Source organism: Piliocolobus tephrosceles, chromosome X (assembly GCF_002776525.5).
Source record: "Piliocolobus tephrosceles isolate RC106 chromosome X, ASM277652v3, whole genome shotgun sequence".
NCBI classification, from domain to species: Eukaryota; Metazoa; Chordata; class Mammalia; order Primates; family Cercopithecidae; genus Piliocolobus; species Piliocolobus tephrosceles.
In genome coordinates this window covers 41,978,912-42,006,443 of record NC_045455.1, presented here as the reverse complement: position 1 = coordinate 42,006,443, position 27,532 = coordinate 41,978,912, and the positions used below count along the sequence as shown (strand labels likewise).

Here is a 27,532-nt window from a genome sequence, read left to right as displayed (position 1 = left end):
GGACAAATAAAGGTCACTCTTCAATGTTTTAATATTAATATATTTCATAACTGAATCACCTGTGCCTTAAAAAGAATGTTAAAAATGAAACGAAGGTCCAGAAATAGTTTTCAAGAATCATGGAAAACAACAAGTTCTGGACAAGTATATTTTCAAAACAATTGTAATCAAAACTGGTTTGGGAAGAAAACATTGTTAAGCTAATTGTGCATTTCCTTGCCCTCTTAACAAAAATGGAGATACTATCATCTCTTTCTGGGTAGGTATATTGTTAACATACCTCAATTTTTGTCTTCTTCTAAAGATAAAGTTGGTGCTGCATATGCAGATGACAAGAACCGAAATTGGTAAACTCTACAGTTTTCCTGTAACTTTTATTTTCTAAAGAAGTTTCTGTTGACAGTTTGCATCTCTGGATGATTTATCTTTATGAGTAAAACATAATAATGTACAAACTTATAAATGATATAATAATCTCCAAACAAAAAGTAACATGAATCAAAAGTCAAAGTAATAATTTCCCAAGAGGTCAGCAACCTCCTAGAAAACTGCTTCATCACTACTGCTGTGACTTGTCTATAGCATTTGTTGACAATATTTTTTTTTTTCTGTGTTACTACAAGTAGCTCCTTCACAGCAAGTAGTAATCCTGGGGTCCAGTTTGTTGTTTTAACGGTATTAACTTATGAATTTGAAGATTCTAGATTTGGGTACTTTAAGAAGGCCGTTTAAAACATCTACAAATTCTTCTTCATCATCAGAAATTTCTCCTGAACTACTGTATAATCCGAATGGTACTCTGGAATAACAAATGAAAATAATGGGACAACAATGGAAGGCAAAGAGAGTAAAACTAATAAGAAATAGTGATCTCACTTTTTTAGGATGAATTCTAAACTCCTACGGCAGAACAGCACTCCTGTTCTCAAGAAATAAAACTGATGTTGAAAATAACTTTTTGTGAAGATTTTTAAAAAGGCTAGAATATTTGAAAGGTATAGACATTTTACCGCCACTAAGACTTTATCTACTCTAGCAGGTGTTTAAGTAAAATAAGAACATATAAAACTATGGCCAAAAAAAAAAAAAAAAATCAATCAAACAAAAAACAGTTAAACTCTTATTTTGCTTAAGGTTGACATCTGCTAGTATAGAAATCTAATGGCCATCAATAAGGAATCTGACAAACTAGTATCCATACAACAGAGTACTATACAGCTGTTAAAAAGAATGACATAGAGTTATGGATTGCTACAGAAAGACATCTAAGTTATTCTTTTTAGTAAATAAAGAAACCGAAAGACAGTTTTTGCACAGCAACATGCAATTTGTGTATTCTTAGTATATGCACAGACCACTGTCTCAGTTACAACAAACCATTTACTTTGGTTATATTTGTGGGAATAGAGGTGGGTAGGGTGAAGCTACTACTTTTTAACCATAACTTACTTAAAATTTTTCTTACCATAATAATATACTGCTTTTGTTATAAAAAAAAGAAATACCATAAATCAGCACTCTTACTGGAAATGTAAATGTGTTCAGATAATACACTATGTTCAGAGGCAAGAGCTTTGAAAAAAAAAAAAAAAAAAACCCTCTCTTATTTCCTATTCTGCTGACTGCTCATCAGCCCCCAAAGCAGACTTTCTAACATCTCATTTTGAAAAGGCACTCTTTCAAAAAAATCCCTGACCCACACCGCCACAATGCTGTCCCAATTAGCACTGGGTCAGAGAGAGAGGCACCTTCCAATCTCTTTTCTAATGACTAAATAAACACAACGCATGTGATCTAATTTAATTATGTGTATGGTGTGGCTCTTCTCATTAGGTTTAGTTGACTCAATTTCTGCCACTAATTTGATCAGTTCATTTTTTTTTTCAGTCTCATTGTTTTAGAATGCATTCAATCAATAATATTGACTGGTTTTTTTTTTTTTTTTCTTTTTTTTCAGACAGAGCCTGGGCCTCACTCTGTTGCCTAACCTGGAGTGATCTCCGCTTACCACATCCTCCGCCTCCCAGGTTCAAGCGATTCTCCTGCCTCAGCCTCTCAAGTATCTGGGACTACAGGAGCATGCTGCCATACCTGGCTAATTTTTGTATTTTTGGTAGAGATGGGGTTTCACCATGTTGTCCAGGCTGGTCTTAAACTCCTGACCTCAAGAGATCTGCCTGAGTCAGTCTCCCAAAGTGTTGGGATTACAGGCGTGCGCCACCATGCCCAGCAAATACTGATTGTTTACTGTGTGCCAGATATTGTTCTATATAGATTTTTTAAAATAAACAAAAACATAAATGTGCTTGTATAATTCACCATCCAGTCAAGAAACAGGTGCCATGCTGAGTATGTAAGTAGAGGAAATTTAATGCAGACAGCAATAGATCACAGTAGTCAAAACAGAAACAGGGAAGGATCCCAGATTAGCAAGAGCAAATCCAAAAAGCCACTTTCATCCCTAGAACTAGAAAGACCAAAGCAGGAACAATGTTATCAGAATCCAGGGCTGGCTCCATCAGAAGGGAGCTAGAACAACAAGGGCTCTTAGGAGCTGGCTAACAAGGGATGTAACTACTGCCAAGAAAGGCTGCCCAAGTTAGTGAGAGAGAGGGGAAGATGGGTCCTGGATGCCCCACTCCTTTTAGCCTTTCTGTCTGTCAATGCCTCCCATTGGAGGCAGGTGAGCAAGCAGACGGGACACAGTTTGCAGAGGGGCAAGAAATAGATAAAGCAAGGAGACGCTGATACTTCAGTAATGAATAGCATTTAAACTACTCAAAATCTATAAAACTTTTCTCTCTCAAGATGTCTACAAACCATGCACACCAATGTATATGGGTACATATACTTGGGACACCACATTCACAATGAAATGATGCCCTGTAAGTAATATACAGTGTCATCTTTTGAGCCTGCAGGGATGTAAGAGAGTCTCCTAATCTCCCACCAATATCATCTACTTTTTTATTCTTTTAAAAATTTCTCTCTAGGTAATTCACAATAGGTCGTCACCATGAATGCCATTGTATTTTTAATTTAGTTACTGATGAAGCATAGATATTATTATTTAGTTTAGCACGCCCACTTTACTAAACTCATCATTTAATTTAATCACCTTTTTCTCTCATTTGAGGTATTCAATCAATTTCTCTTAAGCTAATAAAATGTTCATCTCATTTAGTACCTTTTGTGCTGCATGTACACACTGAATAGGCTTTTCTAAAACAAAACAATGATAATGATTGTGCTAGGAGGTTGTTGGCTTATCTTCTGATTTTAATGAAAATTCTCTTGACTTTTCCTATTAAATATACTGTTGATTATGGGAAAAAATACCCAATCCGCTATTAAATAAGTTCTATTTTTTAGCATTTTTATAAGGAATAGCTGTTGAATTTTATCAAATGTCAAAATTTAGTGACAGGATTATAGAGTAATAGTTCTTATTTATCAATGGATTTCCTTTTGATTCCTCCTTCTATCTCTGTTTTCTCTTAATCCTCCTATATTTCTTGGCTTATGTGGAAAATGTCTTGGCGTTATATAATAAAGCCAGCCAACTAAACGTTATTTCTTTCTTGCTGGGTATCTCCACTTATGAACCACAAAATTAAAATCTGACTTGAATCTGTGGTTTCCCCAACACACTCCCTGTAGATTCATCGTTGCTGGATAAATAAGTTGCTTTTTTGCTGCCAAATCCATGTTTTTAATTCGGTTTCCAGATTCAGAGCTGTTCTAGGTGGCTGAGGTTACTGTCTAACTTCTGAGTGACAGAAGATTTGTACAGATACATGAGATCCTAGAACTGCTCCCTTGGAACACTTTTGTTCTCACATGGTGAAACCACAGTTAAGTAGTTTTTCCAATGGTGTGCTTTAGTCTCTAGTCATCTTAAGGATAAGATCTCACCCTGACAACCAGGCAACACTGTTCATATCACATAATTCTCTTGTGCACTTGGTTTGGGTGATGGAATTTTTCATTTGGAAATTATATTTAAGACCTGAAACATCAGAAAAGTAAAATAGGTGCTCTGATCTATGCCAGTCCTTGTATCTTCATAGTGGGTGGTTAGTAATGTTGACATTGAAGACAGTGTTACAGGGTAAATTATGAACCATAGGTCAAACAAAGAGTGGACAGCACTACAAAGGGCACAGGAGGAAGGTCAAGGATACATCAGGGAGAAATGAATGACAGGGAGCAATAAAAGGCTGTCCTGACTGCGATGGAGGGAATGGACAATAGGTAGTCTGATATGAGATTAACAAGTTTTGCAGCCCTAAATCAGAATTTTGATTATAACCAATATTGCAATGAGAAATCACCATGGAATTCTTTTTTTTTTTTTTAGACAGAATCTCGCTCTGTTACCCAGGCTGGAGTGCTGGAGTGTAGTGGAGTGATCTGGGCTCACTGCAACCTTCGCCTCCTGGATTCAAGTGATTCTCCTAGCTCAGCCTCCCCTGTAGCTGGGACTACAGCCGTGTGCCACCACGCGCAACTAATTTTTGTATTTTTTAGTAGAGAGAGGGTTTCACCATGTTGGCCAGGCTGGTCTTGAACTCCTGACCTCAGGAGATCCACTCACCTTGGCCTCCTAAAGTTCTGGGATAGAAATCACCACAGAATTCTATAAATGGGAAGAATACAAAGTGGTGCAGCAGAAGATGAGGTTTTGAGAAATCGGGTCCCAAGTCTCCTTCACATTCAAAAGAAGATACTAAAACCAAAAATAGTTGCTATAAGGCAAAACATGCTGGCTCTCATGTTCATGATGACTCAGACAGTAGATTATATTGAACAAATAATTGCCAATTAACTAGCTTTAAAATTTTGAATGAGAAACAGTTTCTGATGAATTAAATTGTCACACTGAGAAGGAGATTTTTTTTCAAAGGCAATGCAAATGTAGGGGACTTTCTGGAATGCCTATTTGCCAAGCAATACGCATTCTGAGGATGACGGATGAACCCTGCTACAGCATCAGGGAGCCTCCAAATCTCTGACCGAGACATTACAAAAAGCTGACAGTAGAGGTGTGGTATATTCGGCTTAATCTATGAAGGAGTTGTTAATAGAGAAGTCATTAGAGCTGCGGAGTGAGGTCTGGTAAGAGTTGACATCCCCATCTAATGCATTTCTTCTTTGAAGCATTTTTAATATGTAATAAAATTTCTCTAAATCTAGGCTCTCTTCAGAATTAGCAATTCTCTTCACATTTTGTTATTTAACTTAAACCTAAAAACTCTTTTTGCTTAGGGAGATTCATTAAATCCATATATATGGGTCCTAAATGATAGACTCACTTTTTTCTTTTCAATACTACAAAGCCATATAATACAACAGCTTTCTTGGTTCTCGCCAAGAAAATGACAGAGATGAGTATTTGGAACGTTGAAGACTTCCCTTTTATTAATTCTGTGTTTTATTATCCTAACATTCTAAACTCATAAAAAGTTCCTTTCCTGGGAAAAGTCTTTGTCATATTTTCTATCCGGTCTCAAAGGCAACAGGCCTGCAAAACTAACGGTGACTTTTCAGATCTAGCAAGTCTATGTTTGGTTTGGTGGTCACATTACATACACCCATACTTAAGCTCTAAATTTGTTTCCCATGGCAAAAATGACCTTATCATTTCTGAGTTACAGTGGAAGGAGGGAATATCAAATTTACAGCATATTGAAAACATTTAATAAATCCTTCTGATGAAAAGTTAAAAAAAAAAAAAAACCTGCCTCAAATGAAAACAATTCATTTTGCTAACCAAAACACACTACCGCTCAGTAACAGCTTTGGTAATAAATTCAGCTTCCCAAGCACCACATGCACATGCATCTACAGGCCAGACATCTTCTGATTTGTCAAATCTCTATTTGACATATCCATGTTTACGACCCTTGGGCCCTTAGCATCCCACCAGGTGGAACTAAATCCATCAGCTCCCACGTCCAAATCAGGTATCCCTCCAAGGCCCTCTATTCCCGTAGACCAATATCAAACAACCTGGCATTTCAGAACAGAAACCCGTGCCTCATTCGTGTCTCCTACTTTTTCAACCCCCAACTTCTGTCGGTCTTTAAATGTTGGCTATTTCATATCCCAAATTGCTCTCTAATTTATCTATTTCTCTTCATACCTGTTACACATCCCTATTCTAAGCCACCATCATATACCACACCTGGACTAATGCAATAGCTTCTTAACTGATCTTCCAGGATTCCTTCTGCTTATTCAATCTATTATCTCCCAATCAATTAACTACTTATCAGCAATCTTTCTAAAATACAAATCTCATGATGCAATGCCCCTATTAAAAATGTTTTGGTTGTTTTCCAATTATTTTAGGCTCACTTTCAAACTTGTCTCATAATCTGGTTTCTGTTTATTTCTCTAAAATCAATAAGCTCACTCCTACGAGCCCCTACTTGCTCTGTTAGTTTCAGATATTCTGAACTTTAAGTTCTTCAAGATTCTACATTCTCTGTTCATGCGGGGGTCCTTGTAAAGACAGTTCCTGCCAGGGTACGCTCTTCTCCCTCACTCTACTCACCTGCCTAACTCCTGTTTCTGCTTCAAGCATCTACATAGATTTCACTTCCTCTAGGACGGATTTCTTACTTCCAAAACCTGAAGTATTCAGCCCTTCTTAACATATATTTCCTATAACAGCATTTCTTATCATCTTACCAAAAATCTTTCTCCCTTTTGTATGATCTGTGCCTGGGACACAATAAACTCCTAAAAAAAAAAAATTCAAGGGTAATTAACCGATGTTCAACAATCATTATTAGGTCAATAATCTTCAGATACAAAGGACAATAATCTCTCTCTCATTTTCTTAAAGAAAACCTTATTACAGGATACTTGCAGAATGTTTCCTATTAAATTTGCCCACTAATCCAAAGCTGAAGACAGAGATAAACCACTTCCTATTTAATGACAGTCATAAATATCTAGGGCCAGACAATTCCCTCAGGGCTTTTTAAAAGATGTGGCTGAAAAAGTTCTCCTATTTACAACCTTCATCCAAGCCTGGCCCACTTATTAAGTCCGTAATGAAAAAACTAGAGAGAAAAAAGAGTGAATCATGGAGTCATGTGTCCTCTGTCTGGTCTGACAGGGTGGGGAAAGGAGGTGGACGAGGGGCTTACCCTAACCAAAGGTAAATGAATAGATGCCAATAGAATCTCTCATAAAAATGACAGTACATGCAAGAAAGGGAAACTTACTATCTCAGTCCTTGACTGGACACACATTTACAAAATACTCCTTATTAATTATCCTTCCATTTATCCAAAAATGAGAAACAAGAAATTAGAGACCAACAGGTAAGGAAGGGTGAAAAGGTGAGGGCACAGCCTACGCTCCCTCCTTACGGCATTACAATGGTGTGAGAGTCACATGGATTAAAGGACACTGCAGAGGAAGTTGGCTTGTACCCTACAAGTTATCCAGCCATGCCAGGCAACTGCAGCAGAAAGAGGCAATGAAGTGTGATTCTGGTGGCAACAGTGGAGGAAGATGGTGTAAAAAAGTCATGCCAGCACCAGATGTCCGACATTAGGGAATGGATGCTGATTAGGAGGCTCCCCAGTTGGGGCCAACCCCAGGGAAGGGGCTGGAGTCATGGCCTACTGGGAGACTGAATGCAAAACGGCTGCCCTACTTTAAGAGATCCTCTAAGAAGGTGGAATAAAAGCAAGCATCATCTATATGGGAAACACCACATCACTAAGGCCACCAGCTGCAAGAACAAGACCAAGCCGGACCAGACTATAAAGTGTCTCTCATTGCTGCCTTCTCTCCCCATATCCCTCTGTTTCCACCTAATGGAAGGAGGGCAAGGAAGTGACCTGGAGGACAATAATCTCTAACCCCAAAAAGCACATCCCTAGATGAGAAACAGAAAGCTGAATCTGAAAAAAACAGAATTTACATTCCCTCACCTGAGCTATGTGGAAAAAGGAAGAGCTTAAAGTTGGATATGAGGCTTGTGATGGTTAAATTTAGGTGTCAACTTGACTGGCTTAAGGAATATGCAGACAGCTGGTAAAAACATTTTTCTGAGTATAACTACAGAGGTATTTCCATGAAAGACTGACATTTGAATCAGTAGACTGAGAAGGAAGATTTGCACTTATCCAATGTGGGCAGGCACCATCCAATCAGCTGAGGGCCCAGCCAGAACCAAAAGGGAGAGGAAAGGTAAATTTGCTCTGTCTTCTGAAACTGGGGCACTCTTCTCTTGCTCCCAGACATCAGCACTCCAGGTTCTCCGGCCTCTGGAACTTATACCCAAAACCCCCACATTCCCTGGTTCTTGGCTTTTGGCCTTGGACTGAGAGTTATCCCATTAACTTCCCTGGTTCTCCAGCTTGCAGACAGCCTACTATGAGACTTCACAGTCTCCATCATCACATGAGCCAATTCCCCTAATGAAGTCTCCTCATATATATATATAGCATATAATATATATATATATCCTATTGGTTTTGATTCTTTAGCGAGCCCTAATGCAAACCTGAAGAGTGAAACTAAACTGAAAGATTTTTGTTAACCAAAAGTCACTAGTAAGTTATAGGAAATACTTGAGATGTCAATAAAGAAAAGGAAGAGAAACTTATCAGACTCATGAAAAGTATAAAATCACTTCATGTTTATATTAATACTTTAGCAAGTTCAAGTTATTCAATAAACTGACTCGAGATCCGGTCATCATAAGGGATTTAGCATACAAGAAAATTAAATTATCCAAGGAAGACAATGATTTGCCAGAGTAGATGAGGGTTGGTGTCTGATTAGACCTCCACATGTTAAAGAGAAAATTCATTTAAGCCATTTCATAATACTCAACATACAAAATCATTTTGTTGCAAACTACTTCTCTTTAAATTTATTAATTGCTAGTCACAATAACCATCTAAACAGGTGTCCATAAAACATGAGAATACATCCTGAATTTTTAATACATTTTTTTCAGTACATTATAGCATTATTTTAAACATCAGTGAAATTCATTTATTCAGGACTCTACATATTATGGAATGATTGCATGGTTTCCAAATATGCAATTTCATTATTTCCCAAGAAAAATCCCATTAAGTACATAGAAAAACTGTGAAAACTCCTGTATTTTCTCATTGAAAAAAAAAAAAAAAACTAATCGTGCATAGTAAAAAAATTGGTTTCTTCAACACCACAATTGAAATTGCATTCTTGAAAGAAAGTGAACTCATTCTGCTGCGAAAATTAGTCAAATGTCGACGTGTTTTTCCTTTAACAATAACGCTGTATTGGCTCACTAGATGTATTGCTCATGACTATAAATGGAGGAAAACAAAATACTCCACACACATTCTAATCAGGATTACATTTTTGTGGGCCCATCTGCTTTAAATTTTAGACCAAGAAAAATCTTGAAAGTTCTGAGTTCTAGTTTTAAAACCAGAAGATAAATTCTGAATCACAGTCCGTTAGCCTTTGGAAACCACTTCCAGGGCAACTTAATTTAAAGACTGATTTGATACGAGTGTCCTTTTCTTTAAGAGAAATAGACCTCTGTAAACAGTCACTGCATATACACTAAAATCATTTAACACACATGGGTCACTCTTAATTGTGTTTTTGTGTTGCTGGTTATGTTGTTTGTTCAAAAATTTCATCCACATTCAGCAAACATCCCATAATTAGCTACAACTTCACCTATGGAGACAAGTAGCACAATGTCAGGTTCTTAATATTCCTTTGAAATTTACTTCAAAGCTGGGCTAAACAAATCAGTCAGAAAGCTTCAGCCAAGCAGTCCACCCACATTCAACAACCTTTTTCTACCTAATGATAATTACAGTCTGTAGAACAGGCAGCCTCTAATAAACAGCATCAACTTTAGAACACAGATGTCTGGAGGGGCCTTTTTATTGCCATAGAAATATCTTCAGTCCATCTTGTCCTCAGCACTAAACATTATCTTTACATTAGCCTATTAAGGGTGTGTGTGTATGTGTGTTGGGCTAGGTTGGAGGTATATATTAGCCCAAATTATAGGACTGCTCACTCTGTCCTGATGGTTATAACTGATTGTGGTCCTTAGTTCTAAAAAAAAAAAAAAAAAAAAAAAAAAAATCCCCAAAATGGAGCACACAAATCTTCCTGGTGACAGCAGTCCCTGACTACTAGGTTCTTGCTCCCTTGGCTCAACTGAAAACTTCCCTAATGCAGAAAAGCAATAAAGATCAGCAAAGAATTCTCTATGTTCCTTCTCTTCATTCTAAGCTCCAGGAATCAGTGGCTTTCTAAAGTAAAGGTATCATCCACAGTTGTAAAACAGGAAAATAAATCTCATTTATATCAACCCAAACATGAATAGTAATTTGAGAGTCATTAATTGAGGGTAGGGGTCTACGGGACTGTAATCCTGTTTTATGATTATCGTAAAGGTTGTTTTTACAAGAATCAGATGAACTTCCCTGAAGCATACGAATGGCTTAAAACTACAAATTCATTTTACATAGCCATAAATACTTTCAGTGGAAATACTATACAGTTTGAGACTATAGGTACAAAATAGAACTGATACATCTATAATGCTATAGTTTAATGTGCTGATTTTAAAGGCCATTTAAACAGAAAATCTTAACATGTATAAAGGATAATTTAAAAAGGAAAAGAACAAAAGTGTAATTACTTGGACTTTTATTATCCCAAAATGCTTATGGTGTGTCAGAGATTAAGTAACGACAGAAAGACTGGAGAACAGTTTTAGAAGGGTAAGAGATTCAGAAACCGTACAGGAGAGCATAAAAAATTTTTTAATGCTCAACTCTTTTGAGGCAGGCATTATATTTCTCAGTCATTTTACATATCTAATTTGTTTGATTCAAAAATGCCAGACATTGTAATTGGCCTTTTGACATAGGTTATCGCAACTATTTTTTAAAAACCATCATGGGAAGAAGTGGCATTAGAGTATCATTTCCACTTTTATAGGAACGGATACCAAGCTTAGGAAGATTAAGTGACTTAACCAAGTTCACAGACGTGCTTACTGGGATGCCAGGAAGTGAAAATGATTCTAATTCAATAGCTCTTTCCAGAACTGCATTACAGCATGACTTTAGGTGTTACTTTATTTAGCAGAATGGTCACACTTACACATAACATTCTAAAGCGTTCTTCAGGCAGACTTTCTCAGCACACAGTAATAATTCGCCATTAAATCACCAATGTTTAATGTTCCTTCTATTCTTTTAATTTTCAAAGATAATTCCTAACTGTATAAGTACTAAATATCCCACTTCACTTTCAATGAGGTAACTCACTGAGGTGACTTTCAGTGCAATGATTTAAAGTTTCGTGTTACTTTCAATAAGATGATTGTAACTAGGATTGCTGAAAGTTTAACACAAGGAGAAACCTAAAAAAAAAATCTGCCCAGCAACACGACCCTGAGTTGTTTGGTTAATGCCATTTTTTTTTGGAGAATTGCAAAGACATCCATCTGTATATTCTCCATTAGTTTATCTAATAGGACACAGCTGGTTTATTCAGATCAGTTCTCCTGTATATGGCACTGATAAATTATCTTTATAATTATTTTGACAAAAATGTTGGCCCAGAAATCAAGATATTATATTTTTTCATCTGGGTTAACGGAAGTTTTCATGTAATATGATCTAACAGAAGACATCTTCTCACTTGGTTCATGTCTAATTGATACATTAATTTTTTTAAGGCAATGCTGGTTTTTTTTAAAGGTCTGTTGTCTGTGTGGCATTTGTGTGTGCTAGAACATGCTGTGATAGTGATGAAGTGATCTTCACATGAAGAGATGGGCAATAAACACTAAAATTAACCACAGAGTCTAAAGTCTTATTAATTATGTCCACAAACACATAAGGCTGTAATAGAACAGTACACGGGAAATAAAAGGGAATGATAAATTTGATATAATATTTGGAAATAAACAAAAAGGACAAAAGCCTGGCTATCTTTTCAGGATATTCATTTTACTATGAAATTTAATAGTATTTGTACCTAAAGTGAAATTCAAGAATAGAATTGTATAATTACTGGTAAATGTTTATTCACAAATCAAGTCATACAATTCTCAAAAGGTAGATGGACTAAATTTTAACAACTGGGTGTGTGGGAAGGTTCATGCCCTAGAAGTATCACAATCTTCCACTGCTCTGGAACTCAATCTACAACAGAATCAAGCTAAAGATACACTAGTGCAGGGGTTCCCGATGGCCGATGGCCTGTTAGGAACCTCGTCGCACAGCAGGTGAGTAGTGGGCCAGTGAGCCTTTCTGCCTGAGCTCCACCCCCTGCTAGCTCAGCTGTGGCAATGGATTCTCATAGGAGCAGGAGCCCTATTGTAACTGTGCATGTGAGGGATGTAGGCTGCATGATCCTTACGATGACCTGAGGTGAACAGTTTCATCCTAAAACCATCTTCCACTCCCACACCTTTGGTCCATTCTTGGAAAAATTTCTTCCACAAAACTGGTCCCTGGTGCCAAAAAAGGTGGTGACTACTGCGCTAGTGAACATATGACAGCAGTTGGCATCAAGGATGACCATAATCAGATATTTTTAATGACAAATACAACATGGGCAATCAACAACCTTCAGGCAAACATCTGGAAGGCAAGGTTAGCAATGGAGATAAAACAGCTCAGAAATAGGCAATCAAAATTATCTCAATCGTAACTTTCAGATTTTAAAAAGTCACATTTAAAGGCTTTACCTGTTAATTATAGCTATTAAGGATCCCCTAAGAAAATCCACTACCCGACACAAGTGCAACACATTTGTTTTCTGGGATGTATAGGTTGATTTATGTAACAAGTATGGCCCCAAAATCTTTTAAGTTCTGTTTCTTTTTAATCTATTGTAAATGCAATTTTCAAGGGAGAAGAGAGAATAATATGCTATTTCTTATTTACCTACTTCACCAACAGATGGAAAGACAGTTTCTCGTGTGTGTGTGTGTGTGTGTTTTACTAACTCAGTTCATTTAACTTTGCCTCCATCAGCTCACCGTAAAATTTGGGTCCAAAAAGGCCAAGGAATGTATTATCAGAAATGTTAGCTATCTCTAGGAAAATCTGTCATTCATTTAAGTGATAGTCTTTAAAATTAGCATAACTATATTCTGGATCATTTTATTACGAGACTATCATGTGATTTCAATGTCTCAGTTTATTACTGTTGTACAAGCAACATGTTAAGTTACAACTTTAACTCCCAGGGTTGGTTTAGCAGGAAAGTGACACAGGCAGACTTAACAGTGATGTGTGTAGTTCAGAAAGGCCAAATGACAGCACTGGGAGCCATAACGGTGGTTTCCTAGTAATTCAAACACAGGAAAGTAGCAAGAATACACTTATCTCAGAATACCAGGCTTGTCAAACTAAAAAATTCCTGTGCCTTAACAGTCAGTGGTTGACAGCAACTTATACTAAGCAAAAAAAAAAAAAAACATAATCTAAAACAGATGTCATGGCAATTTCAATTTTATAGCTTTCTGAAGTGTTGATTCTATTTAATTTGCATGTTTGTTTTGTTTTGATGGCTGTATAAAGACTTATTACACAAGGGTTCAAAGCCTGTTTTTAACATATACTTAATCTCATGCAACATTATAAGCCAAAAAATTAAATATAATTTTAGAGGTATTCTATTCAAGATGATTTTTCCCCTTTAGAAGGACCTATTCATTACTCAAATTCAACCTGCAGTTTACCATTGCTTCTCTGTTATTCAGTCACCTCTGACTTTCAAATTATTGTTTTGCTCGTGTAGGTAAAAGACTTTTAATCTTTCCTGCCCTGCTAAAATCTGAGGCAGCGCTAACCTTTTTTATGTTCATGGGGCTCTGCTGAAATATGATATCATCATGGATAATCACTGCTAAATTAATAACCCAGGCAGGTAATAGTACAATAACTTTACAAATACACAATTCAGAGTGAAACCAACATATCTTAACCTAAGTCCAAGAATCGCCATGAACATTAGTACTTGTACTCTTGCCATTGTTAATTTACGTTTAAAAAAAAATCAATTCCAGAAATTTAATTCCCAATTACTTTACTAACTTGAATTAATTTAGCAACTTTAGTAATCTGAATTATATCACTGCAATATACACATAAAAGCAGATATCACTGCAATACACACATAAAAGCAGATAACATGGTGAAATACTGCATTGAAAATAATCCTTTATTTTTAACTCTGATATATAATAAAACAAAATTTTGTTAATGTGCAATACATTTTTTCACATGAAACATCCATCAGAAGTTTTTAAATGTTCATGAGGATGGCTTCTCTACTTGAAATTTTCATTTCAAAATGCTGTTATTCTCCCAAACTTAATTAACCTATCTAAAACCAAAATGTATCTTTTCCTCAAATTAGTTCACTTCACCTTCCCAACTTTTCTCCAAGCCTGTGTTGTAATCATAAAAAGCAAGAATGAAAATGGCTGTCTGATCATTTTCTTTTCCCTAATATCAGATCATTCATTTGATTACACTGGAGTTTGGCTTAATATGTGTATTGATTGCCTTTTCATTATTACTCCTATATCATTCATCTAAGTCATCATCTCTCACCACAGTGATGGTGACCAACTCTTAGCTGATGTCACCAACTAAATTTTTTAGTCCCCCAAATGCTCTAAAAGGAAAAAAAAACTAAAATGGATTTTTTTGACAGATACTCTAATATTCATATTTTTGTTTACCCTACTTGGGATACTTTGTACAACCTGAATCTTGGAATTTGCATGTTTTATTAATTCACAAAATTCTTAGCCAATATGTTTTCAAATACTGACTCTTCATTTTTTCTTCCTGTGAGAAGTCTGTTAATACAATCTCTCCATCTTTTTACATTTCCATTTTCCTTTGTGTGTTACCTTCTGGTTAATTCTTGCATATATTTTCCAGTTTACTAATTCTATTTAGCTGTGACTCATCTGCCTCTTAATCTATTCCATTTTTTAATTTCTACATTTCCCATTTTTAGAGGTTCCATGTGGTTCTTGTTCAGATCTTCCTGATTATTGTCAACAGGTTTTCATTACTTGTTCATTTTTGTGGTTCATCTTTTATTTATTTAAATAAGTACATACAGCCACTCTATCTTCTATGTTTAATAACTCCGGTATCTGTAAATCCCTAAGCGTTTAAATTCTCAGTTTCATTGCTTTGCCTAATTCTCACATATAATGTCCTACCTCCTCAAGTTGGTGAAAAATGATTGTGACCTGCCTCATCTTAGTCTGTTAAAATCCTGGAAACCCTTAGTCTGTTAAAATCCTGGAAACCTACAATGTGGATGCCAGAGAGGGGATTTCTGCCTGCTTCTTCTGAAAGTCAGGGTGCTACTGACTTGAAAACAGTTTAGTCCATCTCAAAAGGTCCTACTTCAATCTGGGTATCTCAAGTTCGGAACTTTCTTCCTTACTGCTTGCCCAAATCTAGGTATTCAAATAGTGATGTTTATATACGTTGGTCCTCAGAGCAATTACCATTCCAGTTAGCAGCTCTGATTAGGGCTCATCTGTTCTATTGTGGTAAGGGGGCAGTAGAGGCACGTTTCATTTAAGAGATTTTCCACTACTTAATCCCTACCAGTATAACCTAAATTGTGTTTATCAAAGATGCGGTTGTGAAAAGATACAACACTGAATGCAAACTCCACATTATTTTCTTAGCAACATCAACCTGTTAGTCCCCACTCTAAAATATTTGATGGCTCTTTGTTCATTGGAGCATATTAACCTCCCCTGCCTGTTGGTCAATAATCTGCTAATGTCTTATGTCTAACTACGGTTCCTCCAGAAGCCCCCTTCCACCCTCACCGAGATGACCTCTTTGTGGTTCCTCACATTCAATATATATTCTGCCTCCATTCATATAGCATTCTCCACATTTGGACTATCCTATCCTCTTTGCTCTACTGATCTAAATTCTGCCTACTTTTAAAACCCAGCTGAGACCAATTTCCTTCGTGTAACTTTTCTAATTCCAACATTTATTTGTCCACTCTTCTCAGCTCTCAGTATTCTAAGCTTAACACAAAATGATAATGATACTTAATCGAGAAATTCAAAAAACATGAAATATCCTTATAAGCCACCTATTAATATTTCAGTCCCCAAATTCAAAATCAATCAAGACCCAGAGTGGTTAAGTAACTTGAAGAAAGCCATCCAGGTGTTAGATGGCGCAGTCCATTCTAGCATCTGGTTCCACACCATCAGTCCAGGGCTCATTTTAATTGATACTTCACTGGTCATTCGACACCTCTGTTCTCCCCTCTGAACATGATCTCTGCATTCAAGGCTTCCCCTCACAGTGAAAGCCTAAGTCATTACAACACATCTCCCTTTCTTCTAGCAAACACCAACCTCTCTGGCAACATCATCTCCCAAATCTCTTCCCCTGGCTTTTCTGCCTCAGACACAATGCCTCTTTATTATTCCTCAAACACAGAAACACATTCCTCCTTCAGGCCTTTGTACTGGCTGCCCACTTGCCTGGAATAAGAATAGTCTAGATTATCTGCCTGGCTTAGTCTACTGCATCTTTCAGGTCTTGGTTCAATGTCTACCTATTGGAAAGGCCTAAGCATCTTATTAACCCTTCTGGCCAGGCGTAGTGACTCAGCCTGTAATTCCAGCACTTTGGGAGGTCGAGGCGGGTGGATCAGAGGTCAGGAGATCAAGACCATCCTGGCTAACACGGTGAAACCCTGTTTCTACTAAAAATACAAAACATTATCCAGGCATGGTGGTGCGTGCCTGTAGTCCAAGCTACTCGGGAGGCTGAGGTGGGAGAATCGCTTAAACCCAGGAGACGGAGGTTGCAGTGAGCCGAGACTGAATCACTGTACTCCAGCCTGGGCGACAGAGTGAGACTCTTTCTCAAAAAAAAAAAAAACAACAAAAAACCACACAAACAAAAAAATTAACCTTTCTGATTAATCTTTAACCCCCCTAAATGTTTTCATTTTCTTTTTTTTTTTTTTTGAGACAGAGTCTCACTCTGTTGCCCAGGCTGGAGTGCAATGGCATGATCTTGGCTCACTGCAACCTCCGCCTCCCAGATTCAAGCGATTCTCCCACCTCAGCCTTCCAAGTAGCTAGGATTACAGGCACCCAGCATCATGCCCGGTTAATATTTGTATTTTTGTAGAGATATGGCTTCACCACATCAGTCAGGCTGGTCTTGAACTCCTGATCTCAGGTGATCTGCCCGCCTAAGCCTCCCAAAGTCCTGAGATTACAGGCGTGAGCTACCGCGCCTGGCCGGTTTTCATTTTTCTTTACAGCACTCACCACTGATATATATTTAGTTGTTGATCTCTATGCTATCTGTCCCACTCCTCAAAGAAGTAAGTTCATTATTGTCTATTTTATCCCTACTCCCTAAAACAGTACCCAGTACATGGTAGAAGCACAATAAAACATTTAATTAATAAACAAATCAATGAATGGCAACACCAGGTGCAGTTATGTAACGTACAGTTGGCATTGTGGCAATGGCCAGAGTACAAAGATCATACAGAGACTGCCCTTCTCCAATAGTGCTCATGGTACAGGAGAAAATGGACAACAATACGTGCCTGCTGATCAACAGATGCAAGATTTATACATAAGATCTTTCAGAGAATTATAAAATCTTTCGAAGGTGCACCTAAAAGATCACCTTCTAACCCTCCTAGCCCAAGGTATACAAAGTAAAATTTGCAAAGTCTTCAACTAGGTTCTGCTTCTGTACTACCAGTGGCCAAGCATAAAACACTTGTCATAAAGAGGACCTTATTTTTCAAACAACTCAACTAGTTAATACGTTTTTGCTTCCTCATATATTCCAGTTTTGCCTCCGTATAACTTCCAAAGTTTGTGCTAACTCTGCCTCCTGAAGTACACATGATGAGCATACAACATCAACAATAATCTTTCAAAAATCTGAAAATCTGTTGTCTCTTCACATATATGCCTGTTCCTCTGTGGACTAAATGCTTTCTGTTATTTCAGTGATGCTTAATATGGGATGATTTTCAAATCCCTCACCATCCTGGCCACATATACCTAAACAGATTGTTCATTTTCAAAGTAAAGTATATTGCCCTCACAGGATAGATGTAGCATTTCCAGCACAAAGTCAAGGGAATTTTAATAACTGTGATATCCAGCCAGCTATCTATCAATCTACATATACTAGGCATCCACTAGGTCCCAACATGACTTATGTCTGTTTAAAAACAACATTTTTAATAGGCGCATTTAAATATCTATTAATCTTCTTGGTGTTACTTCATTCAGTCCACACTTACCCATTTCGTTCAAATAGCTTAAGGGAAACTTCTTTCAATTCTTTGGTTTTTCTTGATCTACTATTCCAAGAATCCTCTCAATTTGGTTATTTTGTATATAACCACCCTGTACTTGCACATTTCTATATAATTTATACATTTTCTAATTTTATACTTTCAAACATTATTTCTTTGGATACATTTAATTGCTCAGCAATGTGAGCAGAACAGAATTATTAGTCTCACTGATAAATTGATAAGCAGCAGCTCATAGAGATTACAGCAAGTTAAATGCATACCTGGTAATAAATTCCAAGCCTTTTGTTTCTTCATTTGTATCGTTTGTACTGAGTCTCCTCCCCCGGCCCACCTTCTGAGCAGGCTTTGTTTTTTTGGAAATATTCATGTTTGCTCCAAATTAACACAATCTAATTAATATTATTTTCCCCCAAAAGAGTTTGGAATTGACCATTTAAAAATTCTGTAGTGTTTGAAAGCCACATTTTTGCCCTATTTTGAAGGGATAATATTTGATAGAACTAAAAGCAGGCTTAATCCTTTAAGAACTCATGTGTTCTAGTACTCACATGCCTAAATATATTTGGCAAAATTTTGTAATCAAGTCATAAATGTAACACTATATAATAATCTTAAACTACAGATTGTTCTGCAATTTGTCTTTATTAAAGCACCTTGAATCTTAGCCACATTTTTATGTAGTAGAAATTCTGAATTATATAGCAATGAATTCAAACTTTTGACCCTTAAATAAAAAACCTTTATAAGATAAACAGTTAAGAGGGGTAGGAGAGAGAGAATGGTTGAGTTATCACAGGATACAAAGTTTTAGATAAGATGAATAGGTTTTGAGATCTATGGCACAACAGGCTGACTATCATTAATAATAGCGCACTGTATATTACCAAATAACTAGGGGTGCTATGGTTTGAATATCTGTCCCATCCAAAACTCATGTTGAAATGTAATGCCCAATGTGTCTGTATTGAGAGGTAAGGGCTTTACGAAGTAGAATGGGTTAATTCACTCATAGATTAATTGAATAATTAATAAGTTATTAGATTAACGGGTTATCATGGAACTGTAGCTGCATTAGAAAAGGAAGAGAGAGATGAACTAGCACACTAAGCCCCTTCTCCATGTACTGCTCTATGTCACCTGAGAACTCTGCAGAGTCCCTACCAGCAAGAAAGCCCTCAACAGATGTGGCCCTTTACCTTGGACTTCTCAGCCTCCAAAACTGTAATACATAAATTCCTTTTCTTTATAAATAAGCAACAAAAACCAGACTAAGAGATTAAATATCAAATTTTTACCATGAAAAAAGTTAAGCTAGGTGACTGATATATTAGTTTGACTTAGTTATTCTATACTGTGTGCATATCAGGACATCTCACTGTGTCCCATAAATGTATACAATTATTTGTCAAAAATATTAATAAAATTTTTTAAATAAATGAATAAAAATAAATGGTTAATAAGAGGCAAGAGGATAAGGTACGGTGTTAGATAAATGAAAATATTTATTCAAACTTCATGGCTAATAAAATTTAAAAGTTTCATTAGGAAGCTATTTCAACTTTGGTTCAGAAAATCAATATAAAATGACAAACAAAGAAAGACCTGAGCCTAACAATATAAATTTAGTGAACATGCAGGATAATCTTTGAAGATGCTATTTAATAAAATTCATGGCTTCAATACTGCCCAAGTACTCTGCAGATTAACAGACTAATAGCCAGATACATTCCTACAGTCAGGACAGAGAAACAGAACAGCGGTTTAGAATTTCACAGAAATGTTCTTGAATTAATGTATATGCAGTGAATTTCTAGGAACTAGAGGGTATTTATTTGCCTATTCTAACTGAAGAATTACAGATTTTTGAAGTGTACCTAGAATGCAATAAACACTACATCAGAAGTTATAAGAAAAATATTTAGATAATAAGACAGTACAAACTAAAAGTTGCATTCTTTATGTTCTGAATCATAGAAATGGATTTTGTCTTTGTGCCTTCATTCTATGTCTTTATTCCAAAGCAAATACCATATAACCTTTTCAATAAAACTCTGTCACGTAGGCCAGAGACTCTGCCATTAGCTCGTGTTTCTGTTCCTTTTATGTTTCTATAAGATACAATGATTTAGGATAGGATGTGTCCAGGGCTTGCTTTTTTTGTTTTGTTGCAATAAGGACACTGCTGATGGTTTAACTACTGACTTCTCCTTCACAGTAACTCCCAAAAGGTAGTTTCTAAAATAGCTTCCACACAGCTTCTCAGAAAAATGCTGCCCATTGTTTATTTAATGAGAGCTACCAGAACTATAAATATTTAGTGTTCTTTTTCTCAGTTCATTATGTTCAAGTTTGCCTTTTCTTCTTCAATAGGCCATTAAAAAAATCACTACAGTTTATCAGCCCACAAGTATGGGTTCCCACTGTGTGGCCTTCCTTTAAGCAACTCCCAGGGAAAAATATAAACTTAAACACTCTTTTGTGGATACCGTTTTGGGTTGAATTATGTTCTCCAAAATGATATGTTGAAGTCCTAACCCTCAGTACCTCTGAATGTGATCTTATTCGGAATAAGGTCATTGCAAAGGTAATTAGTTAAGATGAGGTCATACTGGAAGATGGTGGGCCCTGCATCTCATAAGACAGGTGTCCTTATAAGAACAGGAGAAGAAACACACAGAGACACACAAGGAGAGGCAGAGACAGAGATTGGAGTGACCCATCTACAAACTAAGGAACACCAAGAATTGCTGGCGAACACCAGAAGCTACAAGAGGCATGGAAGCTTCCCTCCTACAGGTTTCAGAGAGCGCATAGTCCTGTTGACATGATAACTGTAGACTTCCAGCCTTAGAGAACTGTGAAAGAATAAATTTCTGTTCCTTTAAGACACCACTTTTGTGGTCATTTGTTAAGGCAGCTCTTAGGAAGCTTATACATAGAATAATTCACACACCATAGTTCTTTGTTAACTCTTTAAGCAAAAACTTAACTTTTTATCTCTTCTTCAGGTTTTACATTCCTTCTACAATGTCAAGCTCCTTCTTCTCCCCTCACTTACAGCACGAAGCTTTAGGCTTCCACCTCTGGCTTCTCTCTCTCTCTCTCATATCCTTCCCCTACTTCTCCATGTTATCTTTCATAATTTATCTCATGTGTTAGCTTCTCCAAGAAACCTTCCCTATTTCTGGCCAAGCTGAGTGCTGTGCTGAGCTGTTTTCCCCAAGCAGGGCACACATTTCTCCGACACATGTCTGTCTTCTCCACTAGACTGTGAGCTCCTGAGGCACAGTGTTTCTGTTTCTCATCACTGTACCCTCAGGACTGAGCTCAGTATCAGGCACACAGTATTTGTTGCATAAACTACTTTTGTTTTGCATTTTCACACACTTTCGTCTTCCCATAATCTAGTCTCGCCTCTCTTACATGTCACTTCGTCATTAGTTTGGTAGTCAGCAAGTCATGTTAGAATTTCCTTCCTTGGAGAAAATCCTTCCACTTGTTTTTTTTTTTTTTTTTTTTTTGAGACGGAGTCTGGCTCTGTCTCCCGGGCTGGAGTGCAGTGGCCGGATCTCAGCTCACTGCAAGCTCCGCCTCCCAGGTTTACGCCATTCTCCTGCCTCAGCCTCCGGAGTAGCTGGGACTACAGGCGCCCGCCACCTCGCCCGGCTAGTTTTTTGTATTTTTTAGTAGAGACGGGGTTTCACCGGGTTAGCCAGGATGGTCTCGATCTCCTGACCTCGTGATCCGCCCGTCTCGGCCTCCCAAAGTGCTGGGATTACAGGCTTGAGCCACCGCGCCCGGCCTCCACTTGTAAATTTAGCAAAAACCAGCTGGTGCAGCACTTGGGAGCCACAGCCCAGCTACAGGAACAAGGGTTAGGCCTCAGGTTTGCCATAATTTTAACCATCAACTGTAAATCACAGTGCACATTTCATTCAGCTTGATTGTCCACCCTGATGGTGTGTGGCAAGGAGGAGCATTCAGTGGATCTAAGCATGAATGAGAAAACGGTTTCCTTCCTACGAATATAATGACCAAGAGAGTCCTCAGTCCTGTTACTTCCAGAGTATACTGCTCCTCTCGCATAGTGAGAAAGGGAGAACTGGACTGGATGGGCTAATAAATAAAATAAAGCTTTTATGCTGGCAATGACCAAAATGACAAATTTAAATTTAGCAAAAAGACAGAAACCTTTTAATACCTTTAAAATAAAAAGATTTTTATTTTTAGAAAGCACTTTTTTGTATAAATAAATATCACCTTAATTATATTTTTATTTCAGCTGTTATTATTTGAAGTATAACACTTTTAAAACTGTACAAGTAGTATATGCCAAATTTCTAAACATGGTGATACAAACATAATTGCATCTGGAACAGTTTTATAAACATTTTTCTATTAAAAGAAAAAGTTTTTTTTTTTAAAGGAGGAGCACAGTCAACTGTTTTATAAGAAATCATTTATACTGCATATCCATGAATTAAACAAATTTATTTTTAATCTTCGCTTGTCGCTGGCCAGCCCAGCTCTGAGTCTTTAAGCTGACTGGCTTGCTCTTGCCAACATCAATAAATGTTCCCTGGCACCTTTGCCTTCCCAGCCTATACCCCAAACCACTTTGCTCTGATCTACCTTAAACCCCACTTTCTGACTTATTTCTGATACCTGTTCCTGATCCCCTGAATTTCCTTTTCCAGGTCCTTCTCTGGCACCCGGGTTTGCCACCTCTAACAGACCCACTCTCCCTGTGTGGTTCACTCTGCTGTGAGTCTGGGCAGACATGAGAAGACCAACCCACTCGTCCCCGGGACCCTATGCCTGCTGCAGGCCTTCATGAGCAGGGGCTGGTTGTGCATATTACAGCCCCAAGAATTTCACCAAAGTGAGATATTTTCACTAACTTCTACCTTAACTGTTCTGAGAACAGTACACATAGCAGGCACTCAAATAGATATGGAGAGAGCCAAATAACTTTTTTCTTCATTAAGAAACAAACATCTATAAAGTTACAGAAAAAGCCAAATTCTCTGGCTGGCTTTTGACAGTCATTACAAGTCACACGGGTGAAGCAAATTTAAACAAGGTAGGAGAACGCATCTGTGAAGGACCCTCTTCCCTGCATTCATTCTTCCACAGGCAAAAATGCAGGGGACAGGACACAGGGCTATTCTAGTACAGTCTCTCTTTCTTCAAGAGAGCTCTCATCTGTCACATTAGCAAAAATGTAGTTTATTTAGTAAATGGTCTGGGTGGGGGGTGATGGGCAGGGGAACTATGTGTTTTCCATTTATGTTTTCACCTTTTTTTTTCCTTTAAGGATCCTACATTCCCCCTTTTGCTTGTTTTTGCTTTCACTGAAGAATTCCCAAAAGTAAGTTTCCCATTTTACACTCTGTATTAGTTTCCTAATGCTTATATAATGAATTACCACAAATGTAATGGCTTAAAACAACAGAAACTTATCCTATTTTAATTCTGGAAGCCTGAAGTCCAAAATAAGTCTTCTGGGGCTAGCAGGGAGGCACCTGCAGGGCTGGCTCCCTCTCTAGGCTTCAGGTGAAAATCCATTCTTAGCCTCTCCCAGCTTCCAGTGGCTGCTGGTATTCCTTGCCTCCTGTCTGCGTCACTCCAATTTCTGTTCCATCCTCATACTGTCTTCTCTTCTATAGTCAAATCTTTCCCTGCTTCCCTCTTACAAAGGCCCTTGGGATTTCACTTAGGGCCCACCCAGATAATTCAGGATAATTTCTCTCTCTCAAAATCCTCAACATAATTGCATCTGCAAAAATTCTTTTGCAGATGATAAGGTAACATGCACAGGTTCCAGAGATTAGGACATGGATATCTTTAGAGGTCACTATTCAGCCTCCCACAGCCTCACTTCCGTAGAAGTGTTGCCTTTCCAAGACTGCCTGCCTGCCTGCCTCAGCACCACACACAGGCGTTATACCGTTTCCCTGCAGTTGCTGATCTGATACACCCAGGCCTCTTTTTCAGTATTTTTGAATTTAGGATTGACTTTATCTCTTGGTGATAGATTTTAGCTCAATTACATCTTCTCTTTTCCATGCAATTTTTCTAAAAACTCAGCTCTCCACAAAGACTTGAGAAAGAAACTTGAGAAATCTCTTTTCTGGAAGTTAGTGTTTACCTTTCTACTTATGGACAATCTGAAATCTGTACTGTTCTCTGTCTTCCTCTTATGCCAAAAACATGGAGTTTTATGATTTTATCTGTTCTGTTCTTATTGATCTTGCATAGATTTTTAGAGGACTGGAATAATTCAGCTTTCATAATTGAAAAGCATAAATCCTGTATGAAACAGGCAAATAAACAGTACTCCAACTTGGGGAAGAGCTACTACTTACACACACACACATGCGCGCGCGCGCGCGGCTTTAAAGTGTTAATAATTTTACAAAATGGCTGACACTTTGAATAGTTATTCATAGAAATAACAACTAATTAAAAGATACAGCTTTACTGAATTCCAGAACCGGGATAGACCACAAGAACCAGAGATATCAAACATCTAGTAAATATCCCTGCCTCACTATAGCAGAGGAGTCACAGAGGTTATTTCTTCTGCAAGTATCTACCCTATAACACCCCAGAATCCTAAAAAGTAAAAACCTGTGAATGAAATTAATGTCATTATGTTGAATGTAGCACTTCTGGTACAATGTTTTATATAGCCAATATAAATAAACACTGTCAATGTCTTTGCCTCCTATTCTCTGCCTATAAAACAGCAATCATAATATTTAAGAAAGAACCAACTGATAAATGTTATGATGAATTAGCCAGAGTCTGTAAGTTACTCTGCAGTGAGGGCTTAAGTATGACCATTTAGCTTTGATGTATGGAGTGAGAAGGTAGAAGCTTTAGTGACAGACTGTAGTCACATAAATTAATATATTAATATTTAACAAAGAAATAGGAGATGAGGAATTGGGATGTCTGCATCTTCTACACTGTAAGTGCAAGGACTGACTTTGAGCTCCTGCAATGATATAATTGTCCTTATCTGTTAACTTCATCTGTCCCTAGTTAACAGATAAAAAACATATTCAAAGCAGTAAATGGTGTCAGCAGTTATTTTGAAGGTAGGCACATGCACACTGATATTCCGTAGCCCACTCTTGTGCTCAACTAGGTCACAGAATGGCCATCTCTTTAAATTAAACTTTGTAGCTATTGTCCAAATTTGGACGAGCATCACCAAAATTGACTATCCAAGGTTCAGCATGGATTATATACCAAGTGTCTGATTGGTCCTGCCTTAAAAGGAAGCATTCCACTTTCTTAGTGCCCATTTTATCTGCTACAAAAATGATTAGTTTATAAATGCTATAAAATACTCAATACACAGCACTTGTACTAGGAGACAGGCACTTATTATACTAATAAATCTCAACACCTTTCCTCGTACTACCCCCTTTGCCTAGAATGATTCCTCTCATAATTACACTAACCTTTCCAATACCTAGATCAGTGGTCACCACCTTGGAGCCCTTCTACACCTTGTAAATCATATATAATCACCCTATGCTCAGAAATCTATTATTTTTAACTACCTATGTTTTTGTACCCTCCCATACTGCTTATGACATATATATATGATGGCAACATAGAAGTATATTTAAGAGCCCAGCTTTTAGTTTATACTATGTACCAAGTTGGACTCTACCATTTATTTGTAGTTATCACCCTGACTGATGGATCATTCTGAAGACTCAGTTTCTTCAAGGAAGAGAAAGACAGTAATAGTTAACCTTAAGTTTGTCAGAAGAATTAAAACACATGAAGTGCTAAATCTGGCAAACAAGCAATAAATAAACACTAGCTAATATTTTTATTCCTGCTACAAGTATCCTGTTTTGAGTGCAAACTCTTTGTATTGGAGATTACAGGTTATGTACTTGGTGACCCCGCAGCATCTAGGCCAATGTCTTGTACATAATAGATATTCAGAAGGCATTTAAAAAATCAAACTGAGTAAAAAATACTAACCAAACAATATTTGTTGGGCTTTTCTACTGTAAAGACACAGTGAGAAATGAAAAATAATAATAATAATTCCTGACCTTTAGGTCATTAAATGCTTAATCTAGTTAAAAACTTAGTCTAGCTAAGGGGTAGTCTTTGAATGCTTAGTCTGGTTATATATACACATACACATATATACAAACATACACACACACATACATATACACATACATTTACACACACACACACACACATACCATATACACACACACACACATCTCTATACATACAGAGAAAGAGAGATATGTATTTTCCTGCCCACACTCACAAAACTGAGTGAAAAGGACCAAGGAACCAGCTCAAAAGTGAACACAGACTTGGCAAACACAATTATAAATAAAACTTAAAATATATTTTTTCTTTTTTCCCCCAAATATTCCTCCTTTTGTAACTCCTCTTCTTACTCCTACTCAAATCTTTGTTTCCATGGCAATATTTCTACCTTGAAGTCCCACTACTGAAATGTCTACAACTATTTCTACTGTTCTCTCTTTTAAATTGCTACTAGAAAATTCAATCCTCCAGTCCATGATGTAGATGAACTACATAAATGCCTACTAACTTAAGGCCCATTTCTCACCTCATCCCCCAGTACTATACAAGACGTTTTTTCACACAGAACTATTTTAGGCCCATTTTTATACTTGATAAAAAATAAACTCCAAGAATTTCAGACTGTGATGCAAGCTAGATATAATCCAAACTCATTGAGACTCAAGCTCTTTACCCAATACAAAGACAACATTTAGAGAGCTATTTAACAATCAAAACTAGAAAATAAGAAAGGATGCCAGTAAAAGAATTATCCAACAAGGACTTATTTCTTACCACCTGATCTTGAGTTTGGCTAGACACTGGATTTATCCTGCCAGAACCCCAGAAGTGTTAAGAGAACCCTAACTGCTATTGTGAGGTTTGAACTGATGAACACTAAACCATGCTGCTATTAGACTCTTTAATATTGCTTGGTTTACTCTTAATTCCTGTTTTGAGTTATGCTGCCAAAGTTCTGAAGACCGGAAACATGTCATTACCTCGGAATTGACTTAGTTTCACTACTCTGAAAACCAGTCTGATTCTGGAGAATCCCTGCCAAATG

General features: G+C 37.2%; 1 protein-coding gene across 6 annotated transcripts in view; it reads right to left on the bottom strand.

The window, feature by feature from the left end:
* Positions 1-27,532, bottom strand: part of KLF12 (Kruppel like factor 12) — a 472,578-nt gene that overhangs the window by 224,540 nt on the left and 220,506 nt on the right. The window lies entirely within an intron of this gene.